Source organism: Podarcis liolepis (assembly GCF_965112155.1).
Source record: "Podarcis liolepis genome assembly, chromosome: 5".
Taxonomy (NCBI): Eukaryota; Metazoa; Chordata; class Lepidosauria; order Squamata; family Lacertidae; genus Podarcis; species Podarcis liolepis.
The window spans coordinates 3,900,075-3,919,598 of record NC_139556.1 but is presented as its reverse complement, the minus strand read 5'-3'; the positions used below and the strand labels follow the sequence as shown (position 1 = coordinate 3,919,598).

General features: G+C 47.1%; 1 protein-coding gene across 5 annotated transcripts in view; it reads left to right on the top strand.

Annotated features, from left to right (window-relative positions):
* Window positions 1-526: 526 nt before the first annotated feature.
* Window positions 527-19,524, top strand: part of PRR5 (proline rich 5) — a 64,090-nt gene continuing 45,092 nt past the window's right edge. The window contains exons 1-2 of one of the 5 annotated variants that reach the window (XM_083503496.1): window positions 821-932; window positions 3,223-3,286. The gene's annotated coding sequence lies outside the window, so the exon portion shown is untranslated. Of the gene's footprint in view, window positions 933-3,222; window positions 3,287-19,524 lie in introns of all 5 variants that reach the window. The other 4 variants (XM_083503497.1, XM_083503494.1, XM_083503498.1 and 1 more) reach the window with 4 other exon arrangements.

Here is a 19,524-nt window from a genome sequence, read left to right as displayed (position 1 = left end):
CGGGCAAAAAGACCTGGCATTGCAGAGGGTTGGACTAGATGACCCCTGAGGTCTCTTCCAACTCTGCAGTTCTGTGATAGATTATAGAATCGGAGGAAGGGAGGCGCCTGCCCTTTTGGAGCCCTCCAGCACTCTGCAGATGCTCAGGGGTGTCTTGTTCTTCCGTTTTAAACTTTCCTCCCCACTGGTTGACTTTGGCACATGCTTCCCTCCCCGCAAATATTCTTATTAGTTGCCAATACAGCAAGATTCAGATCCGCCGCCCCCCCACCCCGCGCCTACAATGGGAAGATGCGCGTTTCACACAGCACCAGCCGCTCCCATGCCTACGATCCTGCAAACACACAAGCTGGTTTGGGGGGGGGGGGGACGAAGTGGAGCGAGGCTTCGCCCTCCCCCCGCCTTGGGCTTTGGCCCCCCGCCTCCTCTGCGCGCGAGGAAGACGCCGCCTCCCTCCCTCCCTCCCTCCCGGCCGGGCGCAGCGCATCTTCTCCCTCGGCGCGCACGGACCGCCCTCGCCCGCCGCGCCGGACCGAACCCCCAGCAGAGCGGCAGGAGGCACGAAGGCGGCGGCGGAGCCGGCCAGGCCGGGCGGGAGGCTCCCATGGCGGCAGCGAGAGGCGGCGGCATCGGCGGCCGGAGACCCACCTCGCGCCCCCTCCGCGCGGCTTCCCCCGCCGCCGCCCCGGTGAGCCCAGCCAGCGCCTTGGGGGGAGGGGGGCTGGGAGGGAGAGGGCGTCTCCTGCTCCAGGGATCTGCTCCGGGGGATCCCTGGCCGGGGTCTCCTGGCCGGATTTCCGCGCTCGAGCCGGGGGGGGGGCGGGGAACCGAAGAGACCCCCCCCCCGGCTGCTGCTGCGGCGGAAGCCACGCTGGGCTCCGGCAGGGAGGCCGCGGGGTCCTTCGGCTTGCTGGCCTCGCGCGCCGGCCAAGGTGAGCCAGCGGGGGGGGGGGGCGAGAGGCTTTCGGTGCAGGAAGCGGACCTGAGCGGGAACCGCAGGCGGGGGGGGGGTGCGTCGGGTTCTCCCTTCGGGGAGCCGTCGGCCGGGCTTCCCGCTGCCGGGCTGTGCTCCGGAGCGCGGGGGAAGCGTGGCTGGTGCGCCTCGGTCCGCCTTGCGGGCATCTGGGTGGCCACTGGCCTGACCCTGCAGGCTCTCCTCGGAGCATCCTCTGAGCAGCGCATCCTCTCTGGTCCCATTTACGCCCCTCTTGCTCCAAGGAGGAAAACCCCAGCGAGGCTGATGGAGAGAGAGAATGACTTGCCCAAGGGGAGCTGCAGCTCATGAGTTTGATGGCTTGATGGCTGGAAACAGTAGTAATTGGTTATCTTTTGTGGCTGGGTTGGTTGAGCATGAGACTCTTAATCTCTGGGTCCTGGGTTCGAGGCCCACCTTGGGCAAAAGGATTCCTGCATTGCAAGGGGTTGGACTAGATGACCCATGGGGTCCCTTCCAGCTCTACAGTTCTGGCATCCATCTGGCTCAGGAGAAGTCACACAGTTGGAGAGTTACAGCTGCTGGCTGCTGTGGCTGTAGATACTGATTTGGGAGAGATATGTTTTATTGCATGGATAGGCAAACTAAGGCCCGGGGGCCGGATCCAGCCCAATTGTCTTCTAACTCCGGCCCGCAGGCGGTCCAAGAATCAGCGTGTTCTTACATGAGTAGAATATGCCCTTTTATTTAAAATGCATCTCTGGGTTATTTGTGCGGCATAGGAATTCCTTCATTCCCCCCCCCCAAAAAAATATAGTCCAGCCCCCCACAGGGTCTGAGGGACAGTGGACCGGCCCCCTGCTGAAAAAGTTTGCTGACCCCTGTTTTATTGCATGTGGGGCAGATGATCCTATGATTACTGTAGGGACAGTGGCGTCATGCTGGGGGGGGGGCGGCAGAGAGCAGGTGGGGGCGGGGCTGGCGCATGTCCTGGGGGCTGGGCGCCCAGTGCAAGGAGGCAGCCGTGATGGCACCCTCCAGAATTGCACTGCCTGGTGCGCTGCCCCCGCACTCCTCTTCCTCCACCAGTGTAGGGATGTTTTCTATTAGTCGCTTTCCTGGCGGGGCAGCACAACAGAGTTGGCCTCTTGTCAGTGGTGTCGCTGCTTCTTACCAGGGTGGGGTCAAGGTCAGAGTGGGACTGGTGGAGCCAAACTAGCATTTCCAATAGTACTATAGCTATTATACTGTAGCCCCTCTTTCACACACCCCATATTTAATCAGATGCACCTCTCAGTCACCTCTCACATTTTACAGGGCAAAGACAGAAAACCCCTCTTGCCAAGGAAAAACTGGGAGTAATTTAAGGCTCCCAATTCTTGCTTGGAAGTTTCTGCCTGCCCCACATTTGATGCCCTATGTGGTGTCTAGTGCAGGGCAGGGAGGTGTGATTTGAAGAAGACAGTCTTGCAAGCTAAATGGCTACCCAAATTAGGCCTTTAAGCCAGGGGTTCCTCACCGCTGCTATAACAAATTTAGAACAACATATGCATTAAATTTACATTTACATGTTTTTCCTGTTCTGTTTGCCATTTAAGATTTCTTGATCCTCCCTTCCCCACCCAATATATTTATGTTAGAAAATGTAAAAAGCACGAAATAGCTGTACAGGAGGCTTAAAACCCTGTGGGTTGAGCATTCGGTGACGTTTTAAATTAATGACATTAATGGACTTAACTTAGTCCTGCTCATTAAGTTCAGTAGGCCTACTCAGAGTAAAACACTCCATGACCCTTGCTGTCCAGTGGCTTTGAGGCTGTTTCAGAGTCAGGCTGATAATCCACATTACACGTGACATGAAGTTTTTCGCTTCTCCCCTGTAACGTTCAATGACCAGAGATTTATGTGTGCCGTGTTGCATGTTTTCCCACGCATGTTGATACTGGTGGGATGAACATGGGGTGACTATTTCCTAAATATCACAGAGGAGAGTAGCAGAACACAACATGGGGGTACCTTGACTGCATCGCACATAGTGAGCAGCTCTAGCCTCAGATGAAGCTTTTTAGAAATACTTTCACCAAACTGCATTCTTATTTACTATTCCTCCTGCTGGGGTTTTTAAATATTTGTTGTTGGGTATGGAAAGGGTGGCTGAAGTGGATTCAGACTTTCCTGACAGTGTCTTTATGGAGCAGTCGTTTTTGTTGATCTGTTTGTAAATGCCTGTGTGTTGCTTCTTCAAAACTTATCTAATTACTTTTCAGTTTAATGTCAGTTTCACACAGGTGACCACTCTCATTCATGATGTGCAGGCAAAATGTGGTTGGATGCATACACCTGTAAGCGAAGGTGCCTTTTACTTTACAGTGGTGCCTCGCAAGACGAAAAGAATCCGTTCTGGTCTAGCGGTTTTTCCGTCTTGCGAAGCAAGCCCATTGACGGATTAGCGCTATTAGCGCTAATAGCGGCTTTTATCTGCTGATCGGATCAGCTGATAAGCGGCTTAGCAGCTTAGAAAAAGGGGGGGGGAAGGGAAGGGGAAAAAAACCAGCAGGAACTCGCAAGACATTTTCGTCTTGCGAAGCAAGCCCATAGGAGATTTGTTTTGCGAAGCACCTCCAAAACAGAAAACCCTTTCGTCTAGCGGGTTTTCCGTCTTGCGAGGCATTCGTCTTGCGGGGCACCACTGTATTTATATGCTATATGCTGAATACAGGCAACTGTGACATTCATGTTTGGTCCCCTGTATCTTATTCCCCCTGCTTTGGCAAAATAAATGGATCTCAGATAGTGGGATCTGAAAGGACATGTGCTTAACAAGCTCAAAACAGCTCTGGGTTCATAGGTATCTAAGAGCTGGTTTTGTGATGCAGGCTGGTGCTACTCACCTGAGAAACCTCACCTGAGCAGATGCAAATATTGGGAAGGGTGAGCATAGCAGAAGAGCTAACATTGTATCAGCCTTAAGTTATGGTCTTAAAAGAAATGACCAGCTTGCTTCTCACTTACCGTAAATTGAATTTTTAAATCAAGTGAGATAGAAAAGAGGTCAGCCACATATTCAGAGGGGAGAGTTTCCTATATAAGGGGCCACAAGAGAGAAGGCAAGAAATAGCAGGAGGAAGTGGAGCTTTAATAGGAGTTGTGTTTGGTGAACGGAGGGACCGTGGAAGAGAGTAACCAAGCCATCAGCAATACCACGAAGAGGCTTAGGCGATGTACCCATTCACAGCTTAAAACGCAGTGAGGTCATTTCCCCTTGCTGGGTTTCAAGTTGTATTCACATGTTGCAACAGCAGCATTTCTCAAGAAACCACATACGGATTGTGGCTAATGCCGTGTGCAAAAGGCTTAGAACAGCAGCAGTGGAGGTGCACTAGAGGCAGTGTGGTGCAGTGGTTAGAGTGTTGGACTAAGACCTGTGTTCAAATCCTCACTCAGCCATGAAGATCACTGGGTGACCTTGGCCCCATCACTGCCTCTCAGCCTAACCTACACCGCAGGGTTGTTGTGGGGATTAAAGGGGGTGTGGGAGAGTCCAGCTCCTTGGAGAAAAAGGTGGGATATCAATGCAAGGAATAAATAAAATAAACCATGATGACAATTGCTTTACAATAACTGAGGAAAACCTAAGGTCTGAATAAGAGTTTTAGAAACAAATTGATAACAAATCTTATTATAGAGGGAACTGACAAATTTTAGCTAGAGCAGGAATTTGAACTAGAAAAGGAAATATGATGTGTATGAGCATGCAATCATTGCTATATAGGCCAGATGTGATGTTCTCTATGCAGGCTCACTCTATGGGCAGAACCCACATTCCCAGCCTAGGTGTAGATCTCCCCTAATGCTTTCTAGAGTGTTCCAATCAACAACTTTGTAAAGTAGGTCAGTATTATTGCTGTATTGCAGGTTGAATTCTGATACATAAAATGAATTATTAACATAAACCCCTATTATCTGTTGCAACAGGGCATATATTATGTTCAGCTCAATCCTGTCTATGGAGGTTATGTCCCATTAGGTACAGTGAGGCTTTCTCCCGAGTAAGTGTGCCAGAGGCTGCAGTCTTAGAACTGCTGTTTTTCCTGCTCTGCACCATTGAATATAGGCAACCCACCATGTTATAATTGGACCATTTCGTGGTTCTGTTGTTAACTGAGCCATTTCATGAATTCCTAGTTCTGTGGGATGAGCAGAAGACATCCATGGATTTTCTCTCAGGTGTCCAGGAGATGAGTGGGTGTATTTGTGTGAGCTGTACATTCTTCTAAATCTTGCAGATATTTATATAGTCAAGCAGGCAATATAGCACTAGAAATTGTTGGCCCAATTTGCGGCAGTATGTATTTGAAAATCTGGCTGGGTTCCTGTCTTGAAACCTAAACCCACAATTATTCTTTGGCTCATTCTGATTATATTCTTTATATTCTGACGGAATGGTTTTCCGTTCCATTCTGTTCTGTTCTTTTCACTTGGCAATATTGTGGAAGTAAAATATAATTCCTGTGAAAGATATCTAAATTACCTCTAATAATTTAATGTGGAAAGGATTAACAAACTATGACTTGAATGCATAGGAAAACATTGTTGAAATGTTGACCAAACACCTAAACTGTTTTCAACATTGAAACTGAAAGTCAAGGCATGGAAAAATCTCTATTTTAGGCTTGTAAAGGCAGAACTGCGTGCACACCACACTAAAAATTCTGCTTCAGGAAAAGCTGAATTCTGTAGCCTGCACAAAGTTTACAAATACAGTGGTACCTCGGTTTTCAAATGTCTCTGTTTTCGAACATTTCGGTTTTCAAATGCTGTAAACCCGGGAGTAAATGCTTCAGTTTTTCAACATGCCTCGGAAGTCGAACATGCCACACGACTTCAGTATTGAGTTTTCTGTATTGAGGCTCCCTGACTGAGTTTTCGGATATTTCGGAACTAAAACGGTCTTCTGGAATGAATTATGTTCGAAAACCGAGCTACCACTGTGCAATTATTGCCATAATTTTGCTAGTGAAGGGGGAAAACAAGGAAGTAATACAGGGCATTCTAGATCACTAGAAACTGTATTTACATTTGCGACTTCTGAGATTTCACCAGACTGGCACTGTCCATGCATTCAAAAGCGTATCTTCATTGGGGCATTGTTATAACCTTGTTAGTCTAAAAATGAGGTGCAGTGGAATACAGTCGTACAGCGTGTTGAGTTAGGTTCATGTTGCATCTTTTTGGCTTGTGAATGCGGCAGACCCGGAAGTGTATACTTCTGGGTTTCACCGCATGCGCAGAAACGCTCTATCGCACTCGGTGCTTGCACAGAAACGCCGCTCTAGTTGCGGACTTTTCGGGGTGCAAACTGCACCCCGAAACCGATCACGTCCGCAACTAGAGGTACCACTGTATGTCATTCCATTCTACACCTAAGTAAGATATCACAACAATATATTGAGATAACAGTGAGAGAAATCTAATTCTAATAGTACAGTGGCTTTAAAATTGTGTACTTGGGGATTAAAGCATGAGAGGGAGAGAGAAGCCTTCCTAACGTTCTCAAAATTCAAAATGGTGTAACTGGGGTGGGAGAGGGATTGTATTTGCCTTCTCTTTATATGAATATAAAGAATATTTTTTATCTGCAGTTGTTAAGTAAGGTGTCTGTAGTCATTTTTACTTTATGGGAAATGTGAAGCAGTACTGTAAAATAACAACTGATAAAGTGTTTAGTGCAGTGTTCTTTGTCACATGCTGTAAGCCGTAAAGTCAGCCTTAAAATGGGCTTTTGATTCCCCCCCCCCCAATAGGCTGTATAGAACTCCAGAGGGTTAAACACTGACCATTTGAATGCTTTGCCTTGACACAACCAGCTGACTGGGAAGAGCTGCGTTTAGGTCCTCAAAATGGGGGGAAATGCAGGGGGGATATGACACTAGGTTTGTTGGAACTCACTGTTAGCAAAGTTAGCATTTTTTTCTTCTTAGAACCATCTTAAGGTAAGATACTATTTATAGCTACCACCAACTAATTGCAAAATCAGCCAGTGTGTTGAACCTGTTTAGAATGCTTCACCCTGTTCAGATTTCTTTGGTCTCCAACTTTGTTGCAAATTACCGTATTTTTCGCCCCATAGGACGCACTTTTTCCCCTCCAAAAATGAAGGGGAAATGTGTGTGCGTCCTATGGGGCGAATGCAGGCTTTCGCTGAAGCCTGGAGAGCGAGAGGCGCCGGTGCGCACCGACACGTCTCGCTCTCCAGGCTCCAGGAAGCTATCCGCAAGCCTTGCGCTCCCGGGGGGACTTCCCCCGGGCGCGCACGGCTTGCGGGCGGCAGCCTGCAGCATAGAGCACGGGGCGCCCTCCGGAGGACGCCCCGTGCTTCGCGCAGGTGTCGGCAAGCCTTGCACACCCAGGGGATCTCCCCCGGGAGCGCAAGGCTTGTGGGCGGCAGCCTGCAGCACGGAGCACGGGGCACCCTCCGGAGGACGTCCCGTGCTTCGCGCAGGTGTCGGCAAGCCTTGCGCGCCCGGGAGAACTCCCCCCAGGCGCGCAAGGCTTGCGGGCGGCAGCGCAGAGCACGGGGCGCCCTCCGGAGGACGCTCCGTGCTTCGCGCAGGTGTCCGCAGCCTGCCGCCCGGCAAGTAGGGCGCACTGAAGCAGAGCGCCCCTCGCGCCGGGCAGACATCGGCCAGCCCCACAAGCTCGGGGGACAGCGGGAAGGCGCAGCGCCACCATCCCACTGTTCCCCGACCTGGTTTTGGGGGGGGAAATAAAGGGAAAAACATTTCCTTTATTTCCCCCCCCCCCCAAAAAAAAATAGGTGCGTCCTATGGGATGGAGCATCCTATGGGACGAAAAATACGGTAATTAATTAATGGATGCATTGGGTTCAATAAACTTATCTCTTTGTATCTGGAGGTTTCCTCTCTTCGTTTAAATCAGTGCCCAAGTTCCTGCTGACTTGGTCTGCCTTAGCAAGTGTAGCTCAAATAGCCATTTGCTTTATTCCTGTTTGGTGCAACTGCTGAAAAGCACACATGAGGCCAAAATATGGTTTGAAATGTGCGCTCTCTCTCTCCTGATTTCTTGGCTCTAGTGCTGCCTTCTCAAAGGTGCCCATGGGAGACCTTGATACCTGGGAGGCTTCTGGAAATTAAACAAATGCTTTTAAACAATGTATTTGCCAGGAGGCCAGGCTTGCTTCAGGCTGAAACCAGGGTTGAGACTCTGCAGCCAAGTGCCACGTTCGTTTCCCCAGAATGCCTCTGGTACTGCTACAGAAGTACCTTGTTGAATTGGCAATTGCAGATGCCCTTAGAACAGGGGTCAGCAAACTTTTCCAGCTGTGAGCCGGTCTACCGTTCCTCAGACCATGTGGGGGGCCGGACTATATTTTGAAGGGGGGGGAATAACAAATAACCCAGAGATGCATTTTAAATAAAGGGACACATTCCTCTCATGTAAAAACACGCTGGTTCCCGGACCATCCGCGGGCCGGATTGAGAAGGCGATCTGGCCCCCGGGCCTTAGTTTGCCTACCCCTGCCTTAGAATCTGAATATGATGTGACTTTCCCTGCTAGGTGATACATTTCCAAAAATTAAGTGGAGAATCTGCATGCCTGGCTGTGCAAAGCGCACAGAGACCATTAAATATTTTAGTGTCACTTGTGAAAACCTGAACCAACTGAGAAATTCACCCGTGTTTTGTTTTAAAGACAGATGCAATCCTAGCCAAGCTGCCCTTTGAGAGGCAGAGAGCCTGCTGAAGGCTGCTGCAGATTCCAGTTGCAAAGAAGAGCTGGCTTGTTCAAAAATCATCTGGTCCTTGTTCAATCGTTTTTTGGAATTTTGCTTTGTAGGTGGAAAGGTTTGTGGGTGTAGAGATTTGAAAGAGAGAATTGTGGTTATAAGTATATTTCACTGCTCGTTCTAAGCCACCAATCCAAATTAATTTGCATTTACATTTTCAGGCAAGCAAAATCTCTAGGACCAGCACTGAATGCTAAATGCAACCTGACAGCTAAATTGGAGAACATGCTTCATAGCTGTCTGGAGCCTTCCTCTGCTAGAATAACTAGGTTGAATTCCTCCCCTCCTATTAGACTTTGCTTGGCGTAAATATACCTAGGATTAAAGGGGGAGGGTAAATTTATCCAACGACCCCCCCAAACTTTATTTTAATGGTTACTTTAAATATTTATATCACACATTCAGATTTTAGAAGTGCCTATGGTGGCAGCTTACAATGGCACAGTTGATAATGACCATTATTACAGTTAATAGTAAAGGAGCAATAAAAGAAATGCAAGAAATTGAAGATAAGGAAGAGCCGTAGAAATTCACAATTGCTGTTTCTTAAGAGCTTGGGCAAATTAAGAGGCCTTGAGCTGGTGCCTCCTTTTCCGTGGAAACAGCCCTGGGGAGAGTGCAGTTTTCTGATGCCGGGGTGTCCTCATTCAAAAGGTCCTGTCTCCAGTTTCCATCCACCTGACCTCCCAAGTTCTGGAGCAGAGACTCCATTTATGACTGTAGAGAGCAGGGGGGCGACTGGCTATTTTGCTGTAATGCTTGCTTGCCAGTTGTCGTGATCAGCTTTTGTTCCATCTGTCTTAAGATGGCTAATAAAACTTAGGATCGCTTGAATGAAGATAAAGAAGTGGAGAGCAAGCTGGAAGAGGTGGGGTGTGCAGGAAAGGGGCAGGATCAGATCTCAATGGCTGCAGTCTTGAAGATCCAATTCTATGGGACAAAGTAAAGAAGCTACAGACTGAGTCTCGATTAAAAGGAAGACATTTTGACACGGAGCTCAATCACTGCTACACCCAGGTGGGTTTAAGTTCTATCCATTGATTCCATGAGTTGTTGGTTCCCTTTACTTTCACCCATGGATATCATATGGGGGACGACGGAATAATGTGCTGTGTTTGGGTATCACAGAAGGGATACAAGCTGACCACTTATCTAAGTTGCCCGGCTGCTGCCAATGATCAGAAATGGTCATCTACAGCTGTGTAGAGAGAGATGTTAGGAGATACAGCCAGGGACAGTTCTTTTGCCAGCCACTGCCATCTTAGAAACTCCTGTGGTGCACATCCATTTTTATATGATAGCAGATTTTTGTACTGCCAAAAAGAGTTTGTGGGTGTTCTTGAGTAAGGAAAACTGCCCAAGAGACAGGGTGGATTTGATTTAAATCAAATCGATTTAAATCACAATTTACATCACTAGTTAGCAAGACTTGGTTTAATTTTTTTTTTTAACAGAAAAATTAACATTTACAACCAGATGAAGGTTTCCTTTTTGGAATAATAAATTTTCAGAGTAGTTTTTACAGTTATATCAAAAATTACTGATTTGGTTATACTATTAGAAATACATAGACAGATAATTATGAAATTATTGTGAGGTTTAATAAGTTAACTGTTTATATTTGGACAACTTTTCTGCTGTACTTTATTGGAAGGTGAAAAATGACCATTTCCTTAATAACAATTTAAACAATTTATTTAACTAAAACAATAACATTATAGCATATGTATCCATGTTTGATAACTGATGTGGTTAAACTTAAAAAAACAAAACAAAAACTTAGACTGAGTTTTAGCACACATGAAAAACTTAAAACAAATCCTTATTTCCTGGTTAATAGCCTTTGGACTATAATGTAACTTAAGTAGAAAACTATCTTTAGAAAGATTTTTCCTCCAAAAGCATTTTATTTTAAAAATCCAATTTAAATTTTAAAAATCCAATTTTTAAAATTTATTTTTTAAATCATTGATTTTTATCCACCCTACCTGCAAGTACAGTGGACGCTCGGGTTGTGAACGTGATCTGTGCGGGAGGCACGTTCGCAACCTGCAGCGCCGCGTCTGCGCACGCGCGGGTGGCGATTCGGTGCTTATGGTCAAAACGTGATTTAGTGTTTCTGCGCATGCGCGAGTGCCGAAACCCGGAAGTAACCCGTTCCAGTACTTCCGGGATCAGCGTGGTGCGCAACCTGAAAACGTCGCAACCTGAAGTGTCTGTAACCCGAGGGATGACTGTAAACATGTATGATGTTGAGCTGCTAGTCACTAAAATATTATTTAATAGCCATTCTCATCAAATGAATTCAGCTCAATAGCTATGATTCAAGCTATTTGACTACCATACCTCAGTTTAGATCTGCACATATAAAGACAAATCTCTGTCGACATCCCCACGAACTGAAGAGATCAGCATTATTTATCTCTACATTTATGTTATTGAGTTAAGTTTGCTTCTTCCACTGTTATTTTTCCCTTTCCATAATTCAACAGACAGCTGATGTACAGTGAAATCCCTATTTTTACTGTTAATTCTGCATCTCTACAAACTTAGCTGGGGAGGACTTATAAAAGTCTTGTACAACTAAACAGGCATTCATCACTTAGGTGGAAAAGCAAACACAGAAATAAATTGCCTCAGTGTTACAGTTTTATAAAAATGCCTGTTAGTATAACTTGAAAGATTGTAAATTCAAGAGAGTCTAAACAGATGGTTTGCATTTGTCATCTTAGCAGTAGCAAATTGCTTATTGTATTACTCTTAGCTGATACAGAGAGGGAGGATCTTTCTGAAATATACTTAAATTAGGGCTGGGGAATTTGTTCAGCGCAGGCAGTGATCTTGGAGGCTTGTGCCCTAGAGCGTGATGACAATAACTCGCCTTTTCTTAAGGGTGGTTGGTTTATTGCGTTTTTATCCTGTTCTTCATTATATAAGCTGCTGATGTTATACATGTCCCCACTCCTATTTTAGCCTTACAACAACCTTGTGATAGGGGTTTGGTGGAGAGGAAGTGAATTGGTGAATGTCACCCCAAGGATCTCCATGTGTGAGGGAGGATTTGAACTCAGGTCTTACCAGCCCTGAAGCCTCCCATTCCATTACGTCTCAGAGGTTCAGACATGCACATTAATCAATGCTGTTGCTACAACACTGTTTTGGCTGTCTAATTTGTAGCACACTGGGTAACCCTTTTAGAGCTAATAGTCCAAAACCACAAATGCTATTTCCACCATCCTGTTGAGGGCACAGTGCTATCACTTACTTTGAGGAATACGCAAAGGTACGGTATATAAAATAGATGTTCATAAATGTACCAAGCAAACACATACAAATATGTAAACCACATGTCTGAAACCCACAAAAAAGTCCTGAAACCATTTTCTCTCTTCCAAATTCACCTCAAATATTTCTCTGCAAGGTCAAATATTTCTCTGCATTGTCTCTTTGCTCACAAACCCCGTCTCAAGGGCACATTTAAGCATAGCTGTCAATGTTTCCCTTTTTTAAAGGGAAATTCCCTTATTCCGAATAGGATTCCTTGCAAGAAAAGGGAAAAGTTGACGGCTATGCATTTAAGATATGAATAGGGTGAGCCTGTGACCTGGATTCAGGAGTTGAGTAGTTATCATAACAAAAGAGTGGCCAGGATGCCCAGGTAATCCAATCAGGTAACCTAGCAGATAGGAGAAGAAGAAAAAAATGCACTCAGATTTCTGTTGTAGTCCGCCCCTTCTCTGATGTATTGCCTTGGGCTACACCCCTTCTGTGCTGTAGGTATGATGTATCTGGGGGATGGTACTGAGCTACAGGGGTGGGAAATTTCAAAGTCTATATAAGGGCTTGCACACCTTTGCTCTGGGTCCTCCTCCTCTCTCCTGTGTGTGTGTGTGGGGGGGGAGCACCCTGTTGCAGCAGCTTTAATAAAGATCAGGCTTATAGCAGCTTTGCTTTCGTATATCCTGGTCTGGTCTCTGTTCATTTCTTGACTGGTTAGAGCCTTAAAAGATCCGCTGTCTCTGAAGGTCCAGTCTTCCTTAAGAAGCTGAACAACCCCTTGAAGGGACCCCTCAATGTTCTTATTTCATTGACTTTGGAAAATTCAGTACAGAAATGCAAGTATCATTATTCGAGGAAGCCATAAATACCCAGTTTTAAAACTGGTGTTTCTCTCTCTTTGCAAATATGCCATGGGTGGCCATACCTGAATCTGGAAGGTGGATATATTTCTCTAGCTAGAGTTCAGTGGCTTCGGCTGGAAGCTAGAGTCTGAAGTGCAAAGCGAGGGAGGATATGGATCTGTTGAGTAGGCAAGGGCAGAAAAATAGGCACCCAGTATTTATACCTGGTCTGGCCAATCCAGTGGCTTTACACTGTGTGCAGTTGGTAGGAACTACAGTGGTGCCTCGCAAGACGAAATTAATTCGTTCCGCAAGTTTTTTCTTCTTGCGAGTTTTTCATCTTGCGAAGCACGGTTTCCCATAGGAATGCATTGAAAATCAATTAATGCGTTCCTATGGAAACCGCTTGCCAGGCTGGCGGTGCGGAGAAGGGCTTTTCTCCCCACCGCAAGCCTTCAGGACAGGTACGGGAACAGAGGGGAAGGGGCGCAGCGCTTCTCCTCTGTTCCCGGGGCTTGCGGTGGGAGGAGGGTTTTTCCTCCCCACTGCCAACATTCAGAACAGCATTCTGAATGTTGGCGGTGGGAAGGAAAACCCTCCTCCCACCGCAAGTCTTCAGGACAGCCATCCGAAGCCTGGCGCGGGGAGAAGGGCTTTCCGCCCCACCGCCAGCCTTCGGAGCAGCCTTCCGAAGGCCGGCGCGGGGAGAAGGGCTTTCCGCCCCACCGCCAGCCTTCGGAGGAGGTCCGAGGACAGTGGGGAAGACGCGCTGCGCTTCCCCGCTGTCCCGGAGATTTCCCTATGGGCTTTCGTCTTGCGGTGGGGAGGGAAATTCGTTTTGCGAAGCGCCTCCAAATCGGAAAACCCTTTCGTCTAGCGGGTTTTCCGTCTTGCGAGGCGTTCGTCTTGCGGGGCACCACTGTAATGTTGGTAGGAACTAACATCTGTTCTCTACTCTCTGTGCACAGAGGGCTCTGGGGTCTGACCATAAACTAAATGCATCATTTTGTAGACATTTGCAAAATGAGCCTATCCCTTGGAATTCTGCCCTGGCATCATCCGTGTAGCAGAATAAATTCACTGCCAGGTAATGCTTTGACCTGCAAGACAATATTAGTAGGAACTGGTGTGACTGCTGTATGTGCTGAGCCTGTGAATGGGACTTTTGTACCCATTTAAATAGCTAGGTGAGCTGCAGATTGATCGGGTATTCTACGGGTTTCTCTTCCAAATCAAAAGGCCATTTGTGGGTGGTTTGTTTTATAGCCCCAATTCCATTGGCCAAGATTTTATGCACACGCCGACCCTTGGGTGTGCTCAGGTGACCTTGAAGAGCAAATTCCCCCCATGCCGATATTGTAATCTGTTGCTTTAAAGTTTCTTTGGTTTCATATTTACCCCACAGCGTAGGAGACTAGAAACCTGAACCGCCGCTCCCAGTCCTGACTGGACGTGACTATCTTCAGATTCCCTGGGCCAGATTCTTTGTGTTTTACACTTAGCGAATGCTGTTCTTACTATGTATGAGAGCTAATGGCCTGGTTAATCTGTAATGGCAACCTCCCTTGTGAATCACACTTCTCTGTGAGCGCTGCTCCCTTGTGATTTCTCCAGTAACCCAATACAGCGGTACCTTGGTTTATGAATTACCGTAATCCGTTCCGGAAGTCCGTTCTTAAACCAAAGCGTTCTTAAACCAAGGCGCGCTTTCCCATAGCAGTGGGGGACTCAATTTACAAATGGAACACACTCAACAGGAAGTGGAACATGTTCTTATTCCACAGCAAAGTTCACAAACCAAAACACCTACTTCTGGGTTTGCACCATTTTTAATCCAAGTTGTTCATAAACTAAGCTGTTCTTAAACCAAGGTACCACTGTATGCTCCTGGAGTGTGCAGCCAGTAGAAACGCATGTCTCCCATGTTGACCAGTCACCTTGACAATAAACCACAGTTCGAAAGTTGAGAGAAGCATGTTTCCTAACAGGGCACCCAGTTTCTCAACCAGTGGTTTTGCCACCTGTAGCCAAGACAAGGGCTTGGGGAAGCAGGGTGGGGTGGGGGTAGAAGCGATACAATAACCTGTTTTGTCTAATTTATTCTAAGATACCTTGTGTGCTTGACAGGAACTTTGAGCATCCTGCAAACGTCTCAGCAAACAAAGCTAGCAATGTGTGGCTTTGGTTAAGATTGAAATTAGGAGGTTACGGGGCAAAAGTTATATGGCAAAAAATTCAACAAAGGGGTATAAATCCAGGGCCACATTCCTACAGGGTTTAAATCTTCCAGGGTCTATAGTCATTGCATATTTTATTCTCTCGTCGGGTTTTCAATAATGGCAGCTGCAGTTTTACCTCAGCAAACATTGCAGGTTGCTGCTTTCTCAGTAAAGTCTCCAGCATGTGTGACTATTTTTAAACAGGCCTTTGTGGTAACTAACTTGGCAACTTTCCAGGGTTTTTTCATGTGTTACGAAAGTGTTCATAGTGTTTGCACCTCCGTGAAAGTCAGCAGAGATGGAAAGATAACACGGGTGAAGGTGAATAGATCCTCTGCAAAGATAAGTGCATTTTCCATGCCCATAGCTGGGTTTTTCACATGCGAGCATTTATACTTGTTAATTAAGGTAGCTAGATGCATGTTAGTTTAGGGGCTTGCTCTTATTGCCTCTTTATTGTGAAAAATCATGGGAAATCTCCTTTTTCAGAATTATATGTGTAAAGAACAGTATGCAAGAAGGATTGTTTAAAAAATAACATAATTAAAATAATTGATAATGTAAAATTAAAAGAAATAATTACCGTATTTTTCGCTCCATAGGGTGCACCGGACCATAGGGCGCACCTAGTTTTTAGGGGGGGGAATAAAGGGGGGGAAATTATTTTTCCCCTCCCCAGCCCCAAAGAGCAAAGAAGCCAAGAAAGCCAACATCCATCCCGCTGGCTGTCTTGGCTTCCTCTTCAGCCACGCACAACCTCTCCAGCCGGGAGAGGCTGTGAGCGGCTTCGTTTTTAGCCCTGGGGCTGGGGCTGGGGCAGGGGAAGCCCGAGCTTCCCCCGACCCCAGCCCCCAGAATGGGTCCAGGAGTGGAGGCAAGGTTGAGCAGCCTTGCTGCCGCTCCCGGAGCTTGCGGGCTGGGGGAGCGCTCCGAAGGTTTGCGGATAGCTGTCTGAAGCCAGGCTTCGGGCTGCAGGCTGCTATCCGCAAGTGGGCACTCCCGCCGCGCTCCGAAGGCTTGCGGAGGACGCACACACATCCCCCTTCATTTTTGCAGGGGAAAAAGTGCATCCTATAGAGCGAAAAATACCGTATATTGCCCTTCCATAAAAATACAGTGGTGCCTCGCAAGACGAAAAGAATCCTTTCTGTGATTCTCTTCGTCTAGCAGTTTTTTCTTTCGTCTTGCGAAGCAAGCCCATTGAAGGATTAGCGGATTAGCGCTATTAGCGGCTTTTAGCGGCTTATCTGCTGATCGGATCAGCTGATAAGCGGCTTAGTGGCTTAGAAAAAGGGGGGGAGGGAAAAAAACCAGCAGGAACTCGCAAGACATTGTTGTCTTGCGAAGCAAGCCCATAGGAAATTCGTTTTGCGAAGCACCTCCAAAACGGAAAACCCTTTCGTCTAGCGAGTTTTCCGTCTTGCGAGGCATTCGTCTTGCGGGGCACCACTGTATAGCAAAGCGGTACGCAACATAAAAACAAAACGTTACAATAAAATAAATTAGAGCATCGGTAACTACTGGTTGACAAAAACAATTTCATCTTTCAAACTCCGGTCTAAATAATAGTTTTCAAAAGGTGCCTCAGAAATGGCAAGGATGATTTCTGCTGGACCTCTGTTGGCAAGGAGTTCTACAAGGGAGGGTCTGCCACACTTAAAGGCTTGTTTCTTGGGAGAAGCGGACCTAAATTCAAGCACAGGGGGCAGGGCAACATCGGGGTGTGTGTGAAAGGCCCCCCCATCTTTCTTTGGAGGGGGCCAGGCAACCTCAATATTCCGCTGCCTATGGCGGACCTCGCTGGGCCTACGTGCGGCTGCTGGGGAAAGAGACCCTGGTTCTTCCCAGTGTTGTGCATGTGGCACTTGGGGCGCATGGCTATCACGGAGCTTGCGGTGGTCAAGCCACTTGGCATGCGCAGCCCACAGAGAGCATGGCGTAGAAACAGAACTGTCTTCAATTAATGGAAACCTTTAAAATGCCTTTGTCAATTCTGCTCTCTGCTTGGGGCAGCGGTGCCTGCAGGAATGCAAAATATAGACCATAACTAGTGTAAAAAGATCCAAAGTACTATCCAGGCAAATGGCTTGTGCAGGGAGGAAAGAACCAGAGAGCCGTTATCAGCTGAGCCTCCGTGTTTTATATTTCAAGACTTGGAATGTGAGGCACATTAAATGGTAATGATTACCTATTGAAGAATTATTTAAGAAGCCTTACATTATTAAATGAACCCACTGTATATTAATAACGGGAGGTGAACTAACAAAATAAAAATGATGGCTTACTCAAGCTTATACACAGAAGAAAATAACGCTTCACATTTTCTCTTATCTTCATACTAAACACCCTCTTTTGTTTTTTTAAAATACATTTTATTAAGGTTTATAGGGAAAAATAACCAAACCAAGACTTTTATACAAAAAACCCAGAAAGGTGTGGCGTGGCGGGGGTGGGGTGGGCAGGAATAGAGAAGGAAAAAGAAATAATAACAAAAAGAACGTGCAGACACAGAAATGTTAAGTATAATGGTTTAATTGACCCCGAAATGAGAATGCCTAAATGTGTATTGGTGAAATGGTTTAACATGGGTATTTTCCATGGGACTACTGTATATGAAAGCCAATGAGAGCCCTCTCAGCTGATTGTTCTCTACTAGCTTACATGGGAGTATTGCAATGGTCCATATAGTTGCAAGCTCATTTCCCCCACACTGCCTTCAAATTTTCTTTATCCAGGTCCCTGCATCTCCTACCTTTGCAGGCCAATGTTGGCAGGTGGACAGTCTTCCTCTGTCCATTTTCCTCTGAAATCAAACCACGCAGCCAAAGTCACAGCATGGAATATTTCAACTGGAATAGGGCTGGTGGATGCGGCTTGGCCAAAACAGTCTTGTTAGGCCTCTGGGTCTGTGGTTTCCCACTGCTGGGTCAAGAAGCCTGCTTTCCTTGCTCAGCCCCCCTTCCCCTAGAAGCTTCTCCATGCAAACAAACACGGCCAGGGCCGTGATCTTTGGTCTGCCACTGTGATATTACTGTGAAAGTCCTTGATTGTCAGCAGCCGGAGTCAGGAGCAAGTCAGCAGTAAAAACACCAGTGCCTGGGAACTTGACTCTTTATTCCAAGCAACCAAAACAGTGCAGGCCTGGAGATCCCAGCACCTCTTTCCAGTAGGTCTTGCCCCACTGAAGCAGTTGCGAGGAGCCTTCCCAACGCTTCCTAAGACTCCTCCCCCCCCCCCCGTCCTTCCCAAGCAATCTCAGGGTCCTTCATCTTTTTGCTCTGCCTTTTTTGCTCTGCCCTTGTTTCTTTGAATGTTCTGGGAGACCAGGGCAGAGCCGAGCTGTTTGCAGCCGGAGGGGGAGATTCCCTGATTTCTTCAGCTGCTTCTCTGTCTCCTGGCCCCCATCCTCATCTGCCTCAGAGTCAGGACTTCTCCATTCCCCAGCCTCTTCCTGCTCACTAAGCCCTGTTTACCTCTTCTGACACCTCCTTCTCCCAGTCTGCCCCCTCTTCTCCCTCTGACCACTAACTGTCACCTCTTGGCTCTGAGACTTCTTCCCCTGGGGGTTCCTTTGGGGATTCCCCAGCTGCCCCCCCCCACTCCTCTGCATCCAGCCAGTCCATGACATTGATGCCTCTTTAGTTTATTGGCAGCTGTTCCAGCCAATCTGTTGTGTCTTCTGTGTAGCCATCTGTTGGTGTCATGAGGACAATGGGTTGGCCTACACAGTCCTCAGTCTCATGTCTTGAGGAGCACATCATCCACATATGGGTATTCTGAGATAAGGGTGCCAGGTGCACTGGGTTACCATAGCAACACCAGTGAGGTTGAGTGTATGACTTGCTGAGTCATTCACCCTCCCATTGGTTCAGGAAATATGCCTACGTGTAGAGACAGGTATAATAGTCTCCAGGGCATTGCTTTCCGTATGTGCTTCCTGTTTCCTGTCCTGTTGTCCCTGTCTTGCTTCAGGCCCTTTTGCTATCCTGTTTGCTGTCAGGATCTGACTCTGGATCTTGGAGAGTCAAGGGAAGAGGCTGCACGATTTACACAGCATTAGCTAGCATGTTGATAGTGTTAGTGGCTCTCGTTGTACATATGTATCTTTACTTCAGAGGCCAGAAGAACCGCATCTAGGAGATAGCAGTGCTTAGTTTTATCTTGTGTCTGGAGACATTAAAGACTTTGCTACTTTGAACTGTGTGGGAGAGGAGTTTCCCCTTAACCAGGAACTCTGGAAGAAGCTGTCTGCTGGGAGCAGGAAATCTCTGAGGACTCTGCTGATATGAGGGGTGGTGAACTACCAGCTGACTTCCACAAGTCACCAGCACTAGCCCCCTTTCCTGCCTTCAGTTCAGACTCCCTTTTGCATATCCTTAACAGCTGTCAGGGACGTGGCTGAATTGAACACCTGGGAAGAGACAGTCTCTGGAGATGAAGGAA